Source organism: Pristis pectinata, chromosome 10 (assembly GCF_009764475.1).
Source record: "Pristis pectinata isolate sPriPec2 chromosome 10, sPriPec2.1.pri, whole genome shotgun sequence".
NCBI lineage: Eukaryota > Metazoa > Chordata > Chondrichthyes > Rhinopristiformes > Pristidae > Pristis > Pristis pectinata.
This window is the reverse complement of record NC_067414.1, coordinates 92,801,082-92,825,980: the sequence shown is the minus strand read 5'-3', so window position 1 is coordinate 92,825,980 and position 24,899 is coordinate 92,801,082. Positions and strand designations below refer to the sequence as shown.

General features: G+C 45.6%; 1 protein-coding gene across 4 annotated transcripts in view; it reads left to right on the top strand.

The window, feature by feature from the left end:
- The window catches only part of daam2 (dishevelled associated activator of morphogenesis 2), a 327,537-nt gene that overhangs the window by 55,062 nt on the left and 247,576 nt on the right, over window positions 1–24,899 (top strand). Inside the window, exons 1-2 of one of the 4 annotated variants that reach the window (XM_052024249.1) lie at window positions 19,575–19,788; window positions 19,966–20,113. The exons of 2 other annotated variants lie outside the window; for them this stretch is intronic. The gene's annotated coding sequence lies outside the window, so the exon portion shown is untranslated. Of the gene's footprint in view, window positions 1–19,574; window positions 19,819–19,965; window positions 20,114–24,899 lie in introns of those variants that run through there. One more of the 4 variants, XM_052024251.1, reaches the window with a different exon arrangement.

Here is a 24,899-nt window from a genome sequence, read left to right as displayed (position 1 = left end):
CCCTCCAAGTTGCATGCCATCCTAATTTTGGAAATGTATCCTCAATCCTTCATCGTTGCCGAGTCAAAATCCTGGAACTCCCTCCCCTACGACACTGTGGGAGCAACTTCACCAGAACCACTGCAGCAGTTCAAGCAGGTGACTCACCACCACCTTCTCAAGGACAATTAGGCATGGGCAATAAATGCTGGCATTACTGGCAACATTCACCTCCCCCGAACGAATTGAAGGTAATTCCAAAAGCAAAATTTGGAAATAAAACAGTACTGAAAACACTCATCAGGGAATACCACGAGTAAGTGAGTATTGAGTTAACATTTCAGGTCAATGTTCTTTCACGAAAACTGGGAAACTTTAGGGATAAAACCAGTTATAAAATGTTGATAGGCTGGAGACAAGCAGGGATTGAATGACGACTAAAAGGTATACAGAGCTGGCTGAAAAGGGTGATAAAAGCTGCAGTATAACAAAATGTGCGTCTAGGACTGGTGTAAAAGACAAATAAAATCTAAAATTACCAGATTTAACAATGTAAAATCTTGGAAATATTGGAGAAATAGTTCTAGTCTGCTCTGTTGACTTTCTGGATGATGACCTTAATTCTGCACCTAGATTACAGTCAGAGATTACAGTTGGATGTGATCTTTAACTTGCACCATTAAATCTTGGGAGGCACAAATCAATCTCCCTACACTCTTACGTTCTCCCTATTAGTTGTCAGAGAAATTAATAGAAAATCCTGACATTGGGGGGGGAAATATACAAATAACACTTGGGAGTTCATCACATTCAGTCTTGCTTGAATTTTGTTTTAAAGAAATATTAAGGATTCAAATCGATCTCCCAAGTTGTACTAGAAATGAGCTTGCATTTATAAAAAGCCATATATGACAATTTAAATCACTATTTTAAAAAAAATTCAGAATCCAGGGAGTTGCTGGCAAGTTTGGCATTTATTGCCATCCTGAACCGTTGCAGCCCTTCTAGTGAGGGTGCTACTGAGGAGGGAGTTCCAGAATTGAGACCCAGTGACAATGAAGGAACAGTATTGTATTTCCAAGTCGGGTCTGTGTGTGATTTTTGGAGGGGAGCCTGTGGGTGGTGGTGCTCCCATGCACCTGGTTCCCTTGCCCTTCTTGGTGGTAAATGTCACCGATTTGAAAGCTGCTGTTGGAGTAACGTGGGTGAGTAAATGCAGCACATTTTGTAGATGGAACACACTGCAGCCACTGTGCTTTGCTGGTGGAGAAGTGAATGTTTTGGGTGAGGTGCCAGTCAAGCTGCTTTGTCCTAAATGATGGTGTACTTGAATTCAGTGCTCAAGGACTGCTCACTATCCCTATCTTAAGGACAGTTGGAGATGGGAAATAAATACTAGCCTATATCAATGACGACTCACACAAAAAATGCAATAAAGCTATCTAGTGTAGCAGTCAAGGAATGCTATACTGTTGGAAAGTGTCCCTATTGAGTAGATGTGAAAGATCCCACAGCAGTACAAAAGGGAAATCATTGGTGTCCTAGCCAATATTTATCCCTCAACCAACAGTTTAAAAACCAATTATAGAAGGGTAAAATGATGGAACTATAACAAAATATAAACAGTTCTTTTTGTTTACATGTTATCTAGTTTTCTGCTTGTGTGTCTGGCTGTTGTTCGTTGGGCCATGCTGTATGTAAACTGCAGCACTTCCCTACAAACTGACTGCTCTCCAGAAGTTTGTCACTGAAAGTGAAACATTTTGAGACATGCTGAGACCACCTCCTTTCACCCACTTACACTTAGAAGTGGCAGTGAACATCACAAATTACAAGTCCTCCGATTCTGAATCCAGCCTGGGGAAATCAACTAATTCCCTCAAGGAGATATCCAGGGGAAAAAGAGATGTGCTGGTCTCACTTGTTTAAAGGATGGCTCATGCATTTTGATTTAAACCATCAAATATTTTGACACTATTGAAAATCAACAAACTGCATTTGTTTAAAGAATTTAGCAGCTTTTTTCTCTGCCTCTGCCCCCTCTCTCTCTTCCCTCTTTAAACCCTTTCATACAAGCTCTCTCCCACATACTCTTTCTCTTTATTGTCCCTCTCACCCATCCTTTCTCCCCTGCACTCGCACATTATTTTTCTTCCTCACACTCTCGTGCTCGCTCTCGCTCTCGCACTCTCAGTGGAAGCTCTGTTTCCAAACGTCGCTTACCTTCTGGAACCCTACATTCTAAGAGAGGGAGGTGTCCCTTTAGTTTTCAATTTTCTTTAAATAAATAAACTTCCCTCTATGGAAACTTGACAGGAGACCGGAGAGGAGAATGGGAGCCAACTTTCAGTGGTTGCCCTGTGCAGCAGAGAGGCTGAGAGATGCTCTGGGAGCTTACAAGCCACGGGACAGGAAATCTTTGGCATACCTTCTCTGGGACTGTTTAGAGTCATTTCTATCCATGACACCGCACTGCAGGGCGTTAGTTACAGAGGGAAACGTTGATCTGGATTTCTGTGTTCTCGGCGCAACTAATGTGGATGCCTCTGATTTAATGCGGAGAATGTGCGGTGATGCATTCTGTCGGAAGAAGTCTAGAGAGTTAACGTAGAATGAATGATACTGTTCCAAAAGGGGTGCAGGAACAGAGGGACAGCACAGCAGATAGGGCAGCAATGGAATCTGTGCTGAGCCAGCACAGACATGATGGGCTGAATGGCCTACTCTTTTGTGCTATTACCATCTGGAGATTCTATTGTATGGTGTAATGAACAGCAGAGCAGATTCAATGGACTGAGCGACCTACTCCTGCTCCCATTTTTCGAGGTTTATGTTTTTTTTTTCAGTTTTAAAATGACCGGGGAGGTCTGACCATCATTTCGGAAATGTCAGTGGCCGATGAATCTCGGTTATTCCCATCGGATGTATGCACTTTGATGCGTGATCACCACCTTAGCACTTTGATGCGTGATCACCACCTTAACACTTTGGACGTGATGTTGGGAGGGAAAGCTGAACCGGGGGCAAAGAAGATGGAGGAGACGCTGCTGACCAATTTCGTACATGCTGCAATTTCACACACACCCCTCATCAGGCACAATTCTAAGGGCTGATGTTGTTCACTACATAGAAAGCCGGGGAAAGGAGGAACTGGTTTAACAAGGGGACGGAGGACATAAATTTAAATTGGCAGACAATAAAAATAACGTGGACGGTAGGACTTCGAGTTGGTTGTATACAGAGCTAATACTTCCTCCTTATCACTGCATACATGTTGGCTGCTATTTTAGCCTGGATGCCAATAAGAATGTACTCTGCTCAGGAATGTAATCAATGTGAGTAATGAGTAACTGTATTTGAAGTGCTGTAAATATTTCTGAGGCAAGTGATAGGCTAATGAAAGTCATGCCTGCAGATCTGCTCTTCCTTCCTGGCTGACGAGTAAGTAATGGAGACAAAAGATTAGAGTCACGTTCTGGGGGAGTCGACCCTCTTTATGTCCCCCTCAAAGTAGCTCGTGTCCCAACACAGAAGGAGGACATTGAGTCAGTGCTGGTTCCCAAGGGCTTAATCCCATTAGTCCCATTCCTCCTTGTGAACCATCAACCTGCTGGCACATCTTTGGGCCGTGGGAGGAAACCAGGGCACCTGAGGACCCACACCATCACAGGGGAGAACGTGAAGACTCCGCACGGGCAGCACCCGAACTCATGGCCGAACCTGTGTCTCTGGAGCTTTGAGGCAGCGGCAATAACTGCTGTGCCACCCTGCCACCCCCTCGGAATCTAATGACTTCCCGCAGAACAGCGCAGTGGGAATACCTTCACCGAATGCACAGCAGCTCACCATTGCCTTGAAGGGATGACTAGGGATGGGCAGTAAATGCTGGTCTTCCCAGTGACGCTGAAATCTACGGAATGAATTAAAGAAATTATGTACAGAGGGGAGGAAAAGTTACAATACTGGGGCTATGAGCTCAGCTGGCCTGAATGGCCTCTTGTCACCTTCCTTACTCGTTGAGTCATTGAGTAATACAGCGTGGAAACAGGCTCTTCGGCCCAAATGGCCCATGCCGTCCAAGATTCCCATCTAAGCTCCTAAAAATTTGCCTGAATTTGGCCCATATCCCTCTAAACCTTTCCCATCCATGTACCTGTCCAAGTACCTTTTTAAATGTTGTCAATGTACCTGCTTCAGCCTCTTCCTCTGGCAGCTCATTCCATATACTGACCACCCTCTGGGTGGAAAAAGTTGCCCCTCAGGTTCCTATGAAATCTCTCCCCTCTCACCTTAAACCAATACACTCTATTTCTTGATTCCCCAAACCTAGGAAGAAGATGCGTGCATTCACCCTATCTATGGCCCTCATGATTTTATCCACCTCCATAAGATCACCCCTCATTCTCCTACACTCCAATGATTAAAGCTACTCAACCTCTTTATAACTTGATCCCACGGTTCCTGGGAACATCCTCGTAAATCTTCTCTGCACTCTTTCCAGCTTAATGGCATCTTTCCTACAGCAGGGTGACCAAAACTGGACACAATATTTCAAATGCGGCCTCACCAACGTTTTGTACAACTGCAACAAAACATCCTAACTTCTATACTTAATGCCCTGACTATCAGCCTGCCTATAGCCACCTTCACCACCCTGTATGTTCTTATATTGGCTCTGGACAGTTCTCCTCAGTTCATTACCCAGAGAAGGCCTGATCTTTGTTAGCTCTGATCTCTGCAAAGTATTCATTTTCAACCCCTCCAGCCCCGCTTGATTTTTACAAACAAGTTATTTATGAAGAGGAAACCTGATTCCGTTTACACTAATGTGTTCCCTCCCGCAGGGCTTCTCACTTCATCTGAGATTGAAAGCATTCTTGTTGCTGAAGCAAAAGTGCATTGAGGCAAAGATCAAGGGGCCGCAGTTCCACGGACCCAGGTTTGATCCCGACCTCGGGTGCTGCCTGGGTGGCGTTTGCACGTTCTCCTTTGGCTGTGGGACATTATCATGTCCCAAAGATGTGCTCAGAGGTTAATTCGTGACTGTAAATTACCACTTAATTTAGCTAAGTGGAAATAATAACCAACGGGCAGTTGGTGGGAAAGAATGAACGGCAGGGGTTAAGGGAGGTAACCCCGACCAATGGAATGGCAGTGCTGGGGGCCAGCATGAACATGACAGGCTGAATGGCCGCCTTCTGTCCCATTATAAGTCAACAGGCAATGGGAATTCCCAAATAATGCACACCAGCACTCTACAATGTGGAGCTGTCACCTTGGGTCTGCAGCCATTCCTTTGACGTTTGGTGGGGTTAGAGTCATAGAGTTATACAGTCCGGAAACAGGCCCTTCAGCCCAACTCATCCATGCTGACCAAGGTGCCTTCCTCGGCCAGTCCCATTTGCCTACGTTTGGCCCGTATCCCTCTAAACCTTTCCACCTACCTGTCCAAGTGTCTTTTAAGCATGAAGATTCCCAGCCTCAAATGATGGAATGGTGCTGCCACATTACTAGAGAAACAGAGGACTGCAGATGCTGGAATCTAGATGAAAAACACGATGACGCTGGAGTATGTTTCAATAAAAACATGCTGATGCTGACGGTCCTTGGCCTCCTCCACTGCCAGGAGAATTCCAAGCGCAAACTGGAGGAACAGCACCTCATTTTCTGTCTTGGAACCTTGCAGCCTAATGGCATGAACATTGAATTCTCCCACTTTAAGTAATCCCCACCCCCCTTCCCCACACCCCCCCACCCCCACCATGCTTCTTCTCTTCCTCCCTTTCCTAGCCCTTTCTTTTCTCTCTCTCCTTACCTTTGACCCATCCCCAGGTGGATTTGCTCTCCCCTCCTCCCCCACGCCTGCCTATCGCTATCTCTTACCTGCATCTATCTATCACTGCCCTGTGCCCACCCCACCTCCCCTCTTTTGTCCACCTATCACTGCTCTGCTTTTCCCTCCTATCTATTGGGCTTCCCCTTTTCCTATCTTCAGCCCTGAAGAAGGGTCCTGACCCAAAACGTTGACCGCCTGCTTTTCTCCACAGATGCTGCCTGGCCTGCTGAGTTCCTCCAGCATCATCGCGTTTTTCTTCTGCCACACTACTGAATGTCTCACTGGTACCTGCCTTACTGATGTCTGCCAAGAAATGTTCCCAGGGAAATACTTGCCCTCTCTCAGAATGCCAGGAAGTAATTTATGGAGTGTATGTTCCCCTGTGGGACCTCCTACCAGCAGTCCCTTGTTCCAGGAATTGTCTGCGGCCTGTTGAAGGGAAACGCTGGCAGCTGCCTGTTGATTCCCCGACCCTGCACCTGTTCGGGTGAACGGTGGAATATGTAGAGCTCTCCCAGTACAGAGAAGGCAGAACCAATCCAGGAGGAAGGCGCAAAGGAGCTGGAGGAACTCAGCGGGTCGGGCGGCATCTATGGAGGGAAATGGACAGTCGATGTTTCGGGTCGAGACCCTTCATCTGGGGGAAGGTTCCCTCATGTCGAAGGCTGACCGCATCCGTTGGTCCTGTGTCAGACCAGTGTTTTGGTGCGGCTCATTCCGTTACAATAGGAATGGGATTGAAATGACTCCATTTCCTTCCAATTACACATGTCGCATAGTTGAGGGGAAGTATCTTTTATTGGAATAACCATATCCAGCGGAGATAGAACTCTGTAAAAACACTACAGTGTGCCTTTCAATAATTCCATTGAAGAAAACTTCAATTAAAACTGTCCAAATATATCCCCGAGATCCTTGACTGAAGGAGAAGGGGAATAAATATGTATCAGAAGCTTCAAGTTTGTGACTGAACGATTCACATAAGCCTGGATTATTTTCAGAACTCTGGTTCAGAGCTGGAAATGTGACTGTTGAGATAATCACGTCCTTTGAATGATCGTCAGTGCCAGGCATGTTTTAGAAGGGTTTGAAGGTCGTTTCTTTTCTTTATCAGTCTATCTCATTTTGTGTGTGTATTGGCAGGAGCTGTGTGATTGGAATGAGGGTTTGACAGAGAGAGCACAGTGCAGCTGGTCCTGGTTTGGGATGGGAATTTAAAAAAAATTATTATTAATTCCCTGGATGTGGGTATGGCTAGCAAGAGTGGCTGCTGTTGTGCTTCCCTAACCTGAGCTTAAACTGGACTATGCGCCATTTCAGAGGGAATTTCAGGAAGTCAGTGGTTAAGTTATTAGACTTCGATCAAATGTCCTGAAGCACTGATCCAGAGACAGGTGTCTAAATCCCACCCTATCAGCTGGAGAGTTTAACCCGGACTCATTTAAGCCTTCTTCATTGGTGCCCAATCTGCCATGTTAAATATTCACTTCCACTACAAGTCGTGTCCTGTGGGTGACATGTGTCACCAATCCTTCATTCTCGCTGGGTCTAAATCATGCAACTCCTCATCCACCAGTACTGTGGGAGCACCTTCACCAGAAAGACTCCAACAGGTACAGAATCTTGCAGCACGGAAACTGGTTCAGCTCACCAAGTATGCACCAGCTATCAAATGCCCACTTACACTGATCCTACACTAATTCCATTTATTTAGGAACAGCTTCTTCCCCTCCGCCATCAGATTTCTGAATGGTCCATAAACACCATCTCATTATTCCTTTCTCACTTTATTTATATATTTTTGTAACTATAGGAATTTCTATGTCTTTACACTGCACTGCTGTCGCAAAACAGCAAATTTCACGTCATATGTCAGTGATAATAAACCTGATTCTGATTCACATTGCCATCAGCTCCCCCCACATTCTACCACTCATCTACACACTAAGCGCAATTGACAGCAGCCAATTAACCTACCAACCCGCACGTCGTTGGAGGAAGCCCGCATGGTCACTCGGGGGAACGTCCGACCTCCACACAGGCAGCACCAGAGGTCAGGACGGAACCCGGGTCACTGGAGTTGTGGGGCAGCAGCTCTTCTCACTGAGCCACTGTGTGACCTTAAAACTGGCTCAACACCATCTCCTTAAGGACAATTAGGAATGGGCAATAAATACTAGTCCTGCTGGTGAAGCTTGCATCCCAGGTCTGAATGAAGAACATTTGCATTGTAAATCCACTTCCATTACCAACCAGACTGGGAGGACACAGTTTCATTTCGCACTGGAGCCTTGTTATGACTGAGAGATGATTCAGTCCTCCAGCACTGGACATGACCACTCGGAAGAGTATTGGAAATACTCGAGGTCCTTTCCAAATGTGCTGTGACAGGGATCAAAAATGGCCCAACCCAGTGAATTCCACCAGAAAGGCCTCATAAATACTTTGCCAATCCAAGAATAATTCTGGTTCAGACGTTTGTTTCCAATGGGTAAACCACTTCCTGGTAACAGTAATTGTGTGAAATTACACTTAAATAGAGGACGCTAGTCCAAGACTGGTTACGCAGAACTGTTAACATTCTGTTTACCAAAATGTAGCTGGAGAGTTGATGCACCACAGTGAGTTGTAGCTACGAGGTTATGAGTAGCAAGTGTTGTACTATTGTTGAGTGGGTGATGTTTTATTTGGTTTGTATGCCCAGGAAATTGATTAAGTAGCTGTGGACAGCCCAACATTCCAGGAGGTAAACAACCGAGCAGAAGGTCAAGGACATAAAAGCATTGACGTTGACTGAGAATATTTTCTACAATAGGACTGAGGTGAAGCCCTAATGGAGAAGGGTTCAGGCATCTGTGCCCTTTCTTCTGGTATCCAAGAGGAAAAACATCTTCTGCTTTGATTAGAGACACAAAGGACTGCAAATGCAGGCATCTAGGGCACAAACAACCTGCTGGAGGAACTCAACAGGTTGAGCAGCATCTGCGGGGGGGAGGGGGGGGTGAAGTAAATTGTCGACATTTGGGTCGAGACTTTGGAGGTAGTCCTGTAGTGAAGGGACCCACCTTGGGGATAGTCCCACCATGGAGGCAGTCCCACCATGGAGGCCATCCCCATAGCAAAGGGATCCACATTGGCGATACTCCCACCATGGAAGTAGTCTGATAGAACATAGAACACCACAGGAACTGACCCTTCAGCCCAAGATGTCTGTGCCAACCGTGGTACCAATTTAAACTGTACATCTGCCTGCACGTGACCAATATCACTCCATTCCCTGTCTGTTCTTGGGCCTGTCTAAATGCCTCTTAAACATCGCTATTGTATCTGCTTCCACCGTCTCCCCGGCAGCATGTTCCAGGCACCTACCATTCTCTGTGTTTAAAAAAAAACTTGCCTCATAAATCTCCATTAAACTTTCTCCCCCTCTCACCTTAAACCAATGCCCTCTAGTATTTGACATTTCCATCCTGGGGAAAAGCCTCTGACTATCTACCCTATCTTTGCCTCTCATAATTTTATATACTTCTATCTGACACTCTAGAGAAAACAATCCAAGTTTGTCCAACTTCTCCTTATAACTAATACTCTCTAATACAGGCAACATACTGGTCAACCTCTACTGCACCCTCTCCAGAGCCTCCACATCCTTCCTGTAATGGGGCAACCAGAACCGCACACAAAATTTCAAAGGAGGCCTAACCAAAGTTTTCTACAGCTGCGACATGACTTCCCAATTTTTATACTCATTGCCCTAAATAATGAAAGCCAGTATACCTTATGCTTCCTTTCCCACACTGTCTTCTTGTGTTGCCACTTTTAAGGAGCTATGGACTTGCACCTCTCAAAACATCAATACTCCTAAAGGTCTCGCCCTTTACTGAGAAGGGGCTTATCTTGGGAGGTACAGTGGAGGGCCGCCTTGGAGGTATTCCCACAGTGAAGGGGTCCACCTTGGAGGTTGTCCAAGCATAGAGGCAGTCCTTCCATGGAGTCTGTCCCACTCTGTCAGTTCTATCTTGGAGATATCGCTCCTGTGGAGGCTGTTCCGCTGTGGAGATTTGTCACAGGCTATTCTCTCCTTGGAAGGAACACCTTTCTAGAGGGAAGCAATGGAGAGAAATTGACAACATTGTCCAATGTTCCTCCCTGGAGTGTTGAGGTGGAGTAGCTCTCCCTGTGCTTCAGGTGAGATGAGGTAACTAGGTAGCGCTGGAACTGGCTAGGTTCAGGGTTTCTGAGTTCAGTTCATCGCCAGATGGTTTGCTGTCAGAAAAAATACAGTAGTCATCCTAGGCAGCAGACTTATAAGAGGTTTCAAGATCATTTTATAATTGCAGTCTGAGTGAGAAAAAAGCCATACATCGGCACCATCAATGAACAAGTGATGTTTAGCTGTGATGTGTGCCATTATATTGTGTTAGACAAACCTCCTTCATGTGTGTGGTAATGGAGTTTGTTGAATTGGCTGTTGTTGCAGTTATTACACGTCAGTACTGACCGAATGGGGCAGTCAGTACGGCAGGTTTTCAAGTCCCACGCTGGAGACTTGAACACCGATATCTAGGCTGATGCTCCAGTGTAGCACTGAAGTATTGCTGCACTAGTGGCATGGAGTCATACAGCATGGATACAGGCCCTTCGGCCCACTCAGTACATGCTGACCATCAGCTGCCCTTTCAAACTAATCTGACATCAGTCTCATTTTCTATTCTCCCCACATTCTCTCGAACTCCCTCCAGATTCTACCACATACCTACACACTAGGGGTAATTTACAGTGGCCAGTCAACCTACCAACCCACACGTCTTTGGGACATGGGAGGAAGCTGGAGCATCAGGAGGAAACCCACACTGTCACAGGGAGAATGTGCAAACTCCACACAGACAGCACCGGAGATCAGGATTGAACCCGGGTCTCTTGCACTGCGAGGAAGCGGCTCTACTAGCTGTGCCGCTGTGCTGTCCTGATAACAGCAGTGCCATAGGGTGATACTTTAAAATGAGATCTCTCCGATGAGCAATAAAGTTTTCATTATACTGCTTGGAATGAGAGTGTAGGTATCCTGGTTGCCTTAGCCAATGGAGTATGAAGTATATACAGCTGGGATTGTGAGCTCAGGGCTGGGTTCATCATTGGAAATGGCTGCATTGTGATAGTGCCTTTCCTTTCCATTTTGGAATTTTTCACAGCACTTTACAACCAATGAAGACATTGTAGGAAGTAGAGAGACCAAATTGCACAAAGGAAACTCTCATGCCACCGACGTGATTATGACCAGTTTTAGTAACTACAGGGAAAGGGAAGGAGTTTTAAAGTGAAGGGGAAGGGGATCTGAGGGGTACTTTCTTTTTACACAGAGAGTGGTTGATACCTGAAACTCGCTGCCAGAGGAGGTGGTGAAATCAGATACAGTTACTATGTTGAAGAGGCATTTAGACAGACAGTTAAGTAGACAAGGCATAAAACGACACAGTCCTAATGCGGGCAAATGGGATTTAGTATGGTCACAAGAGACCGCAGATGCTGGAAATCTGGACAACACACAAAGGCGCTGGAGGAACTCAGTGGGGCAGGCGGCATCTATGGAGGGAAATGGACCATTGACATTTCGGGTCGAGGCCCTTCATCTGAACTGGTCTTGACCTGAAACATTGACCGTCCATTTCCCTCCATAGATGCCGCCTGACCCGCTGAGTTCCTCCAGCGCCTTTGTGTGTTGCTTGGGATTTAGAGTAGATGAGCAAGAAGGCTGGCATGGACGCAGTGGGCTGAAGGGCCAGTTTCTTGGCTGTACAACTCTATCACTCCACACTGGAAGCATTCAGCAGGTCAGACGGCAACAGCGGGGAGAGAAACAACATTGACATTTTGGGTAAATGACAGACCTGGAAAAGACAAGTGTGTTTTAAGTTTCAGAGAAGAAGGGGTGTGGAGAACTGTGACATCATGTAGATCAATATTGTCCAGTAACAATTACTTTACAAAAAAACAGCAGTTGGAATAAAACAATAGAGATGAATCATGATGTAACAAACTCAAATCGGTATAACTGAATCCCTGTTTCTACTCTTTTGCCACACCCTGTATAAAGTGACATGCCACAAACAAATTGTAGAAACTGCACAAGTGTTGCGGTTTTGGCAAGATTAAAGGACTCATTCACAAGTTCCTTATTTTCAGCAGGAGATTGGTCCAATCTCATTTAATTGTACTAATTTTTTAACCCCCCCTTAGTGCAGTTTTTCCAATAGATGCTTTAGTAAGAGAACGAGACACTCAGGCTATCATTAGTAATCTTTATGCCCGTGGTTGGTTTTGTCCTGGAGAGTGAAGCTCATTGTCATTTTGCAGTGTGATTGCAGGCATATAAATAGCAAGGGGCCACTTACTGGGTTAAATCTAGTGAATTGAAGGCTCTTACTGGCTAGGCTGTTTTTATACGATGCTGGGAATTGAGGATTGCACTAGGCTGGTGAAACTAATGTCAATATTGGACTTGAAACTTGGCATTGGTATGGTGACTGTGTTGAGTCATGGAGTCATACAGCAGAGAAACATACTCTTTAGTTCACCGTGTCCATACAGATCATCAGTGACCCATCTACACTAACCCCATGGACCAGCACTTGGTCTGTAGCCTTCTACGTCTTGGTGATTCAAGTCCTTCTTCAGATACTTCAATGCTGTGAGAGTACCTTCCTCCACCACTCCATCAGACACTGTCTTCCAGATTCCAACCACCCTCTGGGTAAAAAAAAATCCCCCTCTGAACTCTTTTTTTCCTTACCATCAGCCTATGTCCTCTTGTTTCTGACGCTTCTGTTGAAAGATTGTCAGATTGTCATGAAGGCCCACCTTGTTCAGAGACGAAAGTTTACCATCAGCACCGGGTCTGGTCCACACGTGACTTGGGCCACAGCACTGTGGTTCATTCTTAAGTGTCGTTGAGTCATATAAGCACAGAAAAAAGACCTTTAACTCACTGAGTCCGCCACGGCACTGTGGTTCATTCTTAAGTGTCGTTGAGTCATATAAGCACAGAAAAAAGACCTTTAACTCACTGAGTCCACAATGATCATCAAACGCCACTTCACACTGATTTTACTTCATACTAAACCTACACTAATGCCTTTTTATCCTCGCCACATTTCCATCAACATCCCCCCCTGCAGATGCTACCAGTTATCTACACACTGGGGACACTCTACAGTGACTAATTAACATGCATGTTTTTGGGACGTGGAAGGAAACTGGAGCCCTCGGAGGAAACCCACGCAGTCACAGGGAGAATGTGCAGGTTCTACGCAGCCAGCACCAGAGGCCAGGATTGAACCCGGGTCTCTGGAGATGCGAAACAGCAGTACCACCAGCCGTGCCACTGGACCATTCCTCAAGTGGCCCAGGAAGGCTCTCAGTTCAAGGGCAATCATGGATGATAAACTTTACAAAGAAAGGATAGCTTTTTTGTCCTTCTGCCTTACCAGCAGAAATGGCCTCAGCAAACAGTCCTATGGATTGTGGACTTGGGCACAACGCCCAACAGGGATTGGCTCGAATGATGTGCGGGTTCTTTGGACCTGTGCAACCATGTCTCTTAAACCACCTTTAGAGAGGAGTTGGGAGTGGGTGTGGGGTATGACCTTTGAAGTGGGGTAGGTGAGGAAACTGGAAATGAGAGGGAGTTGGGCCTGTGAACGTTCAGCGCTGACATGGAAATCTGGTCCCTGGAGATCTTCCTCTGTAACATGCTCAAAATGTTACTAAAGAAAATATTATTTAGCATGCGGTGCACAATTCTGTTGGAATCGACTCAGTGCAGAATAATTAGAGGCTCATCCCCATAGATTGGGTTGGATGGCACTAAAAATTAATCCAGCTGCAGGGCTTGCCTGGTGGTTGACCACAAGGTGAGGGCCAGGTACAATACCATCCGACCCAAGGATTATTTGTATTAAAGTAATTGATGAATATGTTCATTTAAAGCATTTTAAGGTTGGTGTTAGTGTTGATAATTCACAAGTTTTAGATACTGAGGCAAGGTTGATATGGACTGGGCAAATGGAGAGAAAGGGAATTTGAGATGTGGGCTACATCGCCACATTGGGCATTGGTATTAATTATTTTAAGAATGACATTAGTTTGAAAGATTGAATTGAAGGGTTTATCACTGTGTTCATGCAATTCATGAAAACTAACACATACTCTGTGGAATGCAGTCTAGCAATTAGTTGGCCAAAACGTATAGATGTTGTGGATTAGTTAACGAGTCCTGGGTCATGTCTCAGGGCATTGTATTCCGGGCAACAACCCCTGAATAAGGTAACAGAATGAGATTTTGGAGATCTTATTTATAAAAGTTGCAGAAGATGGTTGTTTGTAACGACAGAGACTTATCAGCAGCAAGAGGAAGGCTGGATTCCCAACATTATTTTGAGAATGGAAGATTACGTTGCTGTGGTCAAAAATACAATTTTGATGGAAGATATTAATGGCTGTCTGTATAAAGCCCGGATTGAAAAGATAATGAAGTCTGCCCACTTGGAATCAAATGTTTTGGATTGCTTTGAGGCTATAGATGCCGAGTTCTTCAGATTCATTACTGACGCTCACAGGAATTGGTTCCCAGATAATGACTTACTCATGAGTTTTCTGGGAAGCAAACATTTTAATGGATTCGCCTCCGATGTCTCAAGGGCTGCCTTTTTTAAATGGAAATTCAATGAAAGATAGAAAGGCAAGATAAACTTGTTTTTGTACAGCACCTTTTATGGATTTAGAAGGTGATAAGGGGCTTTAAACCGTACCTTCTTGAGATGTCGTCACTGTTGTGACGTAGAGAAACGTGGCAGCCAATTGAAGCACAGCAAGATCCCACAGTAATGACATCAAGAAATACTGATTGAGGGATGAATATCAGCCAGGGCACCAAGGAGAACCCACATGATCTTTTCATGGTATTAGCTCCATAGGATCTGAGCCATAAAATAAAGGATTTGATGAGATAAAGCAGTGTTGATAACCATCAAATGTTCATGTCATAACATGATGGAACATATTACACAGACCAAGAGGCTTAATGACTGTCCCCTCCTCCATTAAGCCATTTTGACTCAACCTATCACAGACATTCCTTCGTTCTGCACATCCCTCCTTCACCTTCCCTCCTACTGAAAACTAACTTGCATTCTTCTCTTTCCCAGTTCTGATGAAGGGTCGCAGACCTGAAAGGGTGACTGTTTCTCTTTCCACAGATGCTGTCTGACCTGCTGAGTGTTTCCAGCATTATCCATTTTTATTATGATGCGAACTGGGGATGGGTGACTGGGGAGGGGAGGAGAGAAAGAGAGGGTGAGAGAGGACCTTAGCTGAGTGTTTCTTCTGAAAGGCCATACCTCCTGCAGTCCAGCACACCCTCAGCATTGCACTGGAGACAGCCTGATTCTATGCTCAAAGCCCTGAGGTAAGCTGACAACATTTTATTTTAAATAGACCAATGCTGAGTACAATTTTTCAGCTTGGCAGAGTAGCAGGTGTTTGGGATGGAAGTTTTAACTGCGTAGTGCTTGAGGCCAGAAGCTTGGCACAGAGAGTGATGAACTGAGGTATCCTGAGAGCCAGCAGCCGCTCTTGTGCTAGAAGGCAACCGATCAGAAGCACAACAGGAGTGCGACACAGGGGTAAGGACAAGTGGTGGGAGATGTGAGATTGCTAATCGGAGATAGCGCAGAGGAGGAAAGAAAGGTGGAACATTATTGGGCATAAGTTGTTAAAATCTGGAGGTCAGAGGCAGTGTCAAAACCCTGGGGAAAAAAAACTCTGACTATCTACCCTATCTATATATACTTCTATCAGGACACCCCTCAGCCTCCAGTGCTCCACAGAGAAATAAAACAAGTTTGTCCAACCTCTCCTGATAGTTAATATTCTCCAATCCAGGCAACATCCTGGTTGAACCTCCTCTGTACCCTCTCAAGAACCTCCACATCATTCCTGTAGTGTGGCGACCGGAACTGCACACACTACTCCCAAGTGTGGCCTGTCCGAAGTCTCATACAGCTGCAACATGACTTCCCCACCTTTATACTCAGAGCCTGACCGATGAAGACAAGCATACCTTCTTTACCACACTATCTGGACTTACACCCCAAGATCCCTCTGTACATGAATGTACCTGAGCTCTGCCATTTAATTTCTACTTCCATCTTGCATTTGACTTCCCTAAGTGTAACACCTCACACTTGTCTGGATGAAACTCCATCTGCCATTTCTCCACTCGTATTTTTAACTGGTCTATATCCTGCTGTATCCTTTGACAACCTTCCCCACCATCCACAACTCCACCAATCTTTGTGTCTGCAAACTTACCCATATCACAAGTAACAGTTCCGACCAAAATACAACTGCTATATTGAAGAGGCATTTAGACAGGCACTTAAATAGGCAAGGCATAGAAGGATACAATCCCAATGTGGGAAAATGGGATTCGTGTAGATGGGCACAAAGGTCGGCATGTACGTGGTGGGCCGAAGGGCCAGTTTCTGTGCTATATGATTCTATGATACCAGAGAGCATTAGGCCCATCATGCCTGTGCTAGCTCTCTGAAAGGGCCATCCAACGTTCCTTTCCCATTTACCCCATGGTCATAGAGATCGTAGTCATAAAGTCCCCCTGGCCAACCAAGTCCATGCCAACCAACAATCACCCACTTGCACTGCTCCTACACCAGTTCCACATTTTATTCTCCCCACATTCCCTTCAACTCTGTCCAGATCCCACCACTCACCTCCACACCAAGGGGCAATTTACAGTGGCCAACCTGCTCGTCTTTGGGATGTGGGAGCAAACCAGAGCACCCAAGGTTCTCGATGGTCCTTTTTCAGTTTCTCTGCTACCAATAGAAACAGTTCCTCCTTATTCACTCTGTCGTCATTTGTTTCTGAGCCAAAAGGATAAGTTTCTGTCTGTTCTTCCTGCCATCGTGCAGGGTGGAAGAGAAGAACAAAGTTCCAGTCAGAAATGGAAAGGTGCTTTATCGCGGCGGTTTAGCAGAGAATGTTTTGTATTAATGACCGTCATTCTGGACTATCTGAGTCGTAGATGAGTCATGTAGATGCCACGGCCAAGAAAGCTCACCGGCGCCTCTACGTCCTCAGAAGGCTAAAGAAATTCAGTTTGTCCCCTTTGACACTCACCAACTTTTATTGATGCACCATAGAAAGCATCCTATCTGGATGCATCATGGCTTGGTATGGCAAATGCTCTGCCCAGGACCGCAAGAAACTGCAGAGAGTTGTGGACACAGCCCAGAGTGTCATGGAAACCAGTCTCCCCTCCATGGACTCTGTCTTTATCCCTTGCTGCCTTGGTGAAGCAACCAGCATAATCAAAGACCCCACCCACCCAGGTCATTCTCTCTTCTCTCCTCTTCCATCAGGTAGAAGATACAGGAGCCTGAGGGCACATACCACCAGGCTCAAGGACAGCTTCTATCCCACTGTGATAAGACTATTGAACAGTTCCCTTATACGATGAGATGGACTCTGACCTCACAATCTACCTTGTTCTGACCTCGCACCTTATTGTCTACCTGCACTACACTTCCTCTGTAGCTGTGTCACTTTACTCTGTACTGTTATTGTTTTTACCTGTACTACCTCAATGGACTCTGTACTAACTCAATGTAACTGCACTGTGTAATGAATTGATCTGTGCAATTGGTATGCAAGGCAAGATTTTCACTGTACCTTGGTACAAGTGACAACAATAAACCAATTCCAATACCAGTCACTGGAAGGTGCAAGCAGAGACCTCTGGTTAGACCACACTTGGAGTACTGTGTCCAGTTCTGGTTGCCTTATTATAGGAAGGATGTGGAGACGTTGGAAAGGGTGCAGAGGAGATTTACCAGGATGCTGCCTGGATTAGAGAGTATGGATTATGAGGAGAGACTAAAGGAGCTAGGGCTTTACTCATTGGAGCGAAGGAGGATGAGGGGAGACATGATAGAGGTATACAAGATATTAAGAGGAATAGATAGAGTGGACAGCCAGCGCCTCTTTCCCAGGGCACCAATGCTCAATACAAGAGGGCATGGTTTTAAGGTAATGGGTGGGAAGTTCAAGAGAGACGTCAGAGGGAGGTTTTTCACCCAGAGAGTGGTTAGTGCATGGAATATGCTGCTCGGCGTGGTGGTGGAGGCTGATACGTTGGTCAAGTTCAAGAGAATGTTAGATAAGCATATGGAGGAATTTAAGGTAGAGGGATATGTGGGAGGAAGGGGTTAGATAGTCATAGGAGTGGTTTGAAGGTCGGCACAACATGGTGGGCCGAAGGGCCTGTATTGTGCTGTATTGTTCTATGGTTCTATGGTTCAGTTCTTCCTTTCCATTCCCATATTGAAAAGGATGGGTCAGACTTCTATTCACCTCCCCTACAGAAGCCAAGGGCACGGTGGTGAACTCAGCTGTCCATGTCCTATCATACACAATGTTCTGTTCACACATCAGCCCTTGTGCACCCATGTTGCTTTGTTGTTTGAATTCTCATTGCATTCAAATCCCTCCGTGGTCTTGCCCCCTTCCCGTTTCTCTCCCTCCCCTGTTCTGCAGCTGGGACTACACCTCTTGGGCTTCTGACCACTAAGGGAGCCTTGACTCTGGGACTGTCTCCAAACTTCTCCACTACCTTAAACCCTGCCTCTGAGTAGGCTATTGGACACTTCTCCCAATGTCTCCTTATATGGCTCAGTCTGATTACATTCCTGTTAAGTATGTCAGGACACTTACTGTTACAAGCTGCTTTTTAAGTGCAAGATGCTGTTGAAATCAGTTGATCATTGGTGTATTTTAATAGGGTTTTTTCCTGTTCATTTGAGATCTGTGCTTATTTTAATTGAATCGGTTTTAATACCTAATAGGTTTTAAGTTTCAATAGTTTTTTTAGGTTTTAATGGTTGGTTTTAAAATAGCTTCTAAAATAGTTTTTAAAAAGTGATAGGTTTTAAAAATAGTTACTTCATTCTAATCTGCTGATGTGGGAGGTTTTTTTTTAATCGTCTTGCTTTCCGAATCTTTCTAAATTGACATTTGGATTCTGTTTTAAAATGTTTTGAAATCTGATATTCGTATCCCTTATGAAGCATTTTCTTCTAAGCCCTTTCAGCAAAGATAACCATCAGTTCAGAAACTCACCACAGAAGCACCAAAATTGCATCAAAGGTCTCATTTCTCCATCTGCCCCTTGCCTTTCCCTGTGACCCTGCCAGGGAGGTACCTCTGCCCGTGTTTGGATTGCCATCTCTGTGTATCTTTCAGCCTGTCCCTGCCTGTGTGTTGCGTGCATACATGGCTCAGTGGCACGCTCACGCAAGAGTGTGTGTGTCCCTTTTGTTTGTATGTACCTTTCTGTGTCTCCTTCTTGGTATTGTTTTGTCTGTGTTTGACTATCTGTGTTTTTTGTGACGTCTCTTTCTTGTATGCATGTTTCTGTCTAAAAGCATTGTGTGTGTGTGTATGCGTGCACGCGCATGTGTGTGTGCACGTGTGTGCATTTATGTGCGTGTGTGTGTGCATGCATGCTGTACTCTTTTGCCCTATCCTAAGGTACCTATCCCTTGCGTATATGTATCTTCCCTCCTTGTGTGTATGTGCATCTCTATCAGTGTGTGATGTGCTCTGTGCGTCACTGCCTCCTTGCCCCTCATCCTCTCTCCCTCGCTCTCTCTCTCTCACTCTCTCTCTGCCTTTTGGCGCTGACCTCTTTTGGCTCAGCTCCCTTGTTTACAGCTCACTCAGAAGGCAGCTAAACAAACTGCAGCTGGCCTGACTTGAGATGCAGAGCACATTCAGGCACTGCAGAGAAGCGCGGCGAGGATAGATGAGAGACCCAGCCTCCACCATTCAGGAACAGCTTAACTCCCGAGCTGTAACACAAGACCTGCTGCAGATGCCCGTTTCCCTCCGCCCAGCAGGTATTTTCCGCTTGAGATGCAACCGTGAAGGTTTGTTCCGACCAGCATCTGACCCCCGCTGTTCGACCCCGTGCCTCTTGTGTCGGTGCTCAGACCTTGTGCTTTGAAGACAGCCAAAAGATAACAAGTCGGTGACAGGCACCCCACTCTCTGCCTCCCCCCCTCCCCTCTCCAAAGCTCCAAACCCGCCCCACCCACCACAACCTGCATTAGAACCCCTGCCAAGACGGGAATCCGTAAGAAGACGTGGCCACGAGGGAGTGCAGCTGCAGTGGAGTGAAAAGGAGTGGAGGCAAACCCTTCCCTGACCAGTGGATTGGTGCGAGTGAGTACAAGGGGCAAGGTTGCTCAGCGCTGTTATACACACGGAGAACTTCGTCAAGAAGTTGTCCTCGGTGTTGATATTCGAACATGGTCCGTGAATACCCTATCAGTCCGTCCCACAAGGGGTCTGGGCGAGCGTTGTCAGTCTGCCATTATAAGGCACCACCGTCGGCAGACCTCCGGTGTCTGCAGGTTCAGTTCCCCAGTTCCTCAGCAACCATCTGCGTAGGTGTGTTCTCTCAGGGTGAAGGTGCCATGATGTAGGGCCAGTTTTAAACTTTGTGTGGTTGCGTTGAATTTTCACAGGTGGATCTAATTGTTAACTTCTTGACATCAGGGCCCTGTCTTAGCTATCATAGCTTGATTGGGGGAGGGGGGGAACTGCCCCTTTAAGAGGGAGGAAATACACTTCTGAAAGGAATTTTTGTCTCCTGACTGAAAAATTCCTGCCATAAGTCAATGACAGTAGAGCAGACTAAGGACTTCCTTCCCCAGAAACAACGAAGACTTGTTATTTATACAATTTCATGACTTCAGGACATCCTCAAGCGATTTACAGGCAATTAAGTCTTCTTGACATGGAGCCAATGTTGTAACCTTGGAGACATGGCAGGTATCATTGTGCACAGCAAGCTGCCACAACAGTGGTGATGTAATGACCATAAGGGTTTTTTATTCAGGTTTTTGCAGGGTAAATATTTACCAGGGCTGAAAATCAAAAGAAAAATGTAGGCGCTGGAAATCTGAAATAAAAACAGAAAGTTCTGGAAACTATCAGCAGGTCAGGCAGCATCTTGGAAAGAGAATCAAAGTTAACTTTGGAAGGTTTTGGATTTGAGATGTTAACTGTTGCTCTTTCGACAGGTGCTGCCTGACTTGCTGAGTGTCTTTCTGCTTTTTAAAGAAAGTGCAATGCAGGTAGACAAATAAAGTGCAAGGGCCACGACGAGGTATACTGAGAGATCAAGAGTTCATCTTTATCGTTCAAGAGTCTTATAGCAGTGGGATAGAAGCTGTCCTTGAGCCTGATGGTATGTTCTCAAGCTTTTGTACTTTCTGCCAGATGGGAGGGGGGAGAAGAGAGAATGTTCAGGGAGGGAGGGGTCTTTGATCATGTTGGCTGCTTTCCCGAGGCAGCAGGAAGTGTAGATGGTGTCAGTGGAGGGTGGGCTGGTTTGCCTGATGGGCTGGGCTGAGTCCACAACTCTCTTCAATTTCTTGCGGTCTCAGGCAGAATAGCTGTCATACCAAAATGCTATGCATCCTGATAGGATGCTTCCTGTGGTCTCATATCTCTCGAATGCCTCTTCAGTGTGGGAATTGTATCCAATTCCACCCCCTCCTCTGGTAGCGCGTTCCAGATATCGGCCACTCTCTGTGTAAAGAGGCCATTGGGATGACTGGTGTAGAAATGGACAGTGGCACTGAGGTGGCACTCTGTATTGCAAAGACCAAAACAGGAGGTGTGGGAACAGCAAGTGGTCAGGAGTGTCTAAGTCTGGGATGTGCAGAGTGAGTGGCTGTTGGAGACAAGAGTGCAGTCGGTCTTGAGTTTAACCCAATGGGTCAATTGGAATGTTCAGACTCTGTTTTTCTACACAGCAGAGCTACTGGACGTTAGATAGCATCCCCAATGTACAGTAACAAGATCACAAGGGGGTTGATGGTTGAGTTACTACACCAGCATCTAGATTTATAGATGGCACAGTGTCGCAGCTAGTAGCGTTCAAGAACAGCTACTTCCCTTGAACCATTCAATTCTTGAACCAACTGGCAAAACCCTAATCACTGCAGTTTAGCAACACTTTGATCACTTTGCACTAAAATGGACTTTTATTTTGTTCTAATTGTGTTCTTTCTCGTAAAAATTGTGTATAATTTATGTTTATGTTTTTCTTGTGAATGCTGCTTATCTGATGCTATGTGCCTGTGATGCTGCTGCAAGTAAGTTTTTCATTGCACCTGTGCACATATTTACATATGACAATGAACTTGACTTTGAATTTGGTGCTTCACAGCTCCAGCGACCCGAGTTCAATCCTGACCTCCGGTGCTGTCTGTGCAAAGTTTGCACGTTCTCCCAGCGATCCCGCTGGTTTGCCTCGGAGTGTTCTGGTTTCCTTCCACACCCCAGTGTGCTGGTTGGAGAACTAGTCACTCTAAATTACCCCTTAGTGTAGATTAATGGCAAAATGAATGAAAGGGGAGTCGATGGGTATGTGTGAAAGAGAATTAATTGCAGGGACACAGGGTAACGAGAGGGAGAATGGGACTATTGGGATAGTCCATGGACCAGATAGGCTGATTGGCCTCCTTCTGTGTTGTTAGAAAATACAAATTCGGTCAGCAAAGCTAAATGCAACTTATAATCACATCACCCTGTTACACTGTACCTCCTGAAATTTATTCCTTTGGTGGTGTACATTGCACTGATGCCGTGCTATTCAGTTTTGTTGAGCTGATTGGGGATGAATTTTGAAGGAGTTGCACCTTTCCTTCCCCCTTCACTCCATCACGGTCTGCAACCCTATCAACCTGAGCAGCCTAAATATGGTGCAGAAGAGGTTCACCAGGACGTTGCCTGGATTGGAGAGTATTTTGCCGTAAGGAGAGGCTGGACAGACGTAGATTATTTTCTCTGGAGAGTCAGAGGCTGAGGGGGCAACCTGATAGAAGTTTACAAAATTATGAGAGGCATAGATAGTCAGTCTCTTTCCCAGTGTGGAGATGTCAAATACTCGAGGGCACAGGTTTAAGGTGAGGGGGGGGAGGGGAGTTTAAAGGAGACTTATGAAGCAATTTTTTTTTACACAGAGAATGGTGGGTGCCTGGAACGCACTGCCAAGGGAGGTGGTGGAAGAAGATACAAATGTGGTGTTTAAGAAGCACTTAAACAGGCATGTGAGCTGGCAGGAGATGGAGGGATATGGACCATATGCAGGCAGATGGGATTAAATGGTATCATCTTGGGCCAAGTGGCCTCTTCCTGTGCTGTACTGTTCTCTGTTCTATGTTCTAATGCTATAGCTTCATATGAGTTTCTACCTTTTTTAAGATAAGACTAGATTTCCTTATTAGTCACATGTACATCGAAACGCACAGTGGTATTGGTATTGGTTTATTATTGTCACTTGTACCGAGGTACAGTGAAAAGCTTGTCTTACAAACCGATCGTACAGGTCAATTCATTACACAGTGCAGTTACATTGAGTCAGTACAGAGTGGATTGATGTAGTACAGGTAAAAACAATAACAGTACAAAGTGTCACAGCTACAGAGAAATGCGCCTTTGCGTAGAATGTTCTGCGGGGCAGCCCGCAAGTGTCACCACGCTTCTGGCACCAACATAGCATGCCCACGACTTCCTAACCCATACATCTTTTGGAATGTGGGAGAAAACCGGAGCACCCGGAGGAAACGCACACAGACACGGGGAGAATGTACAAACTCCTTACAGACAGCGGCAGGAATTGAACCCGGGTCTAATAGTTTCTTCAAAGTCATTCCCCTGCCATTGCGACATCCAGTCGCCCTCCTGCTTTTTTCTCCTTCAGCTCTCACCTCCCAAACCATTGAGACGGTTCCAGGACCTGAAAGGCAGAGCTTTGTGCTGGGCCCCTGCTCATCAGTAGAACCATCCGTCTCACCTCTCCCCTCTGTCCCTTGTAGCCTGTGCTTCCTTTCCACATTCAGGTCACTCACTGCCAGCACTGGGCCTTCTGTCCCAGCACTCTGCCTCTCCCCAAAGCACTGCGATCTGCACCCTGATGTACCACCACCGTCAGAAGGTTTTTAGATATTAAGGGAGTCGCGAGTTCAGCGGCACTGAGGTAAGGAGTCATCAAGTGTTGGAGTAGGTGCCAGAGGCTGTAAAGCTTGCTTCTATTTTATTATGTTCTGTATTTCTATTTTATTATGTTCTGTATTTCTATTTTATTCAGAGAAATATTTCCGAGCAACAAACAATCTGCTGGAGGAACTCAGTGGCTTGAGTATATACTAGCAAATGTTTCAGGTGCAGCACAGGGGAAAAAGACTTAATTTCTCCAAGGTCTGCCTTTGACAGCAATAGGCTAGAATCTTCAAACATCAAGAGGCATTAATCTTGCAACCTGTGCACACACAGCAAAAAAAAATGTTCCTTGCTTTTCTGAAAGCTCATTGATTTGTTTCCCTCTGGTTATTCCTTCTCACCCTGATAACAGGACACAGTTGTTTCATTGAGGTTTCTCTCTCACTTCACCTCCAGAAAAATCGGGATTTGGGATAGAGCAGAGGTGGAATTTCTGTTCTCAGGGTGGTTTACATCTTTGGGATTCACTGCTGCAGAGACTCCTTCTTTCAGTGGTGCACTGAGTAGTTGTATTATCATAGTACATTCATTGTAGCAGTCTGTGGCTCTCCATGTATCTGAGTCACCATTCAGTCATGAAGCTGCTTGTGCAGAGAAGGTTTCTTTCTTTCAGTGCATCTGTGTCCAATAATTATGTAACTGGCACGTAATCATACAATTCTGTACCCAACAAAGGATATACTCACAGAATGGATTCGCCAGATTAATTTCTGGGATGGGGAGAGATGAGTTAGAATGGGCTGATACTCACTGGACCTCAGAAGAATAATAAATGATCTCTTTGAAACTTACAGTATTACATAGAACATAGAACGGTACAGCACAGGAACAGACCCTTCGGCCCATCATGTCTGCGCCGACCATGATGCCAATCTAACTAATCCTATCTTCCTGGACGTGGTCCATATCCCTCTATTCACTGTCTCAGCTTGAA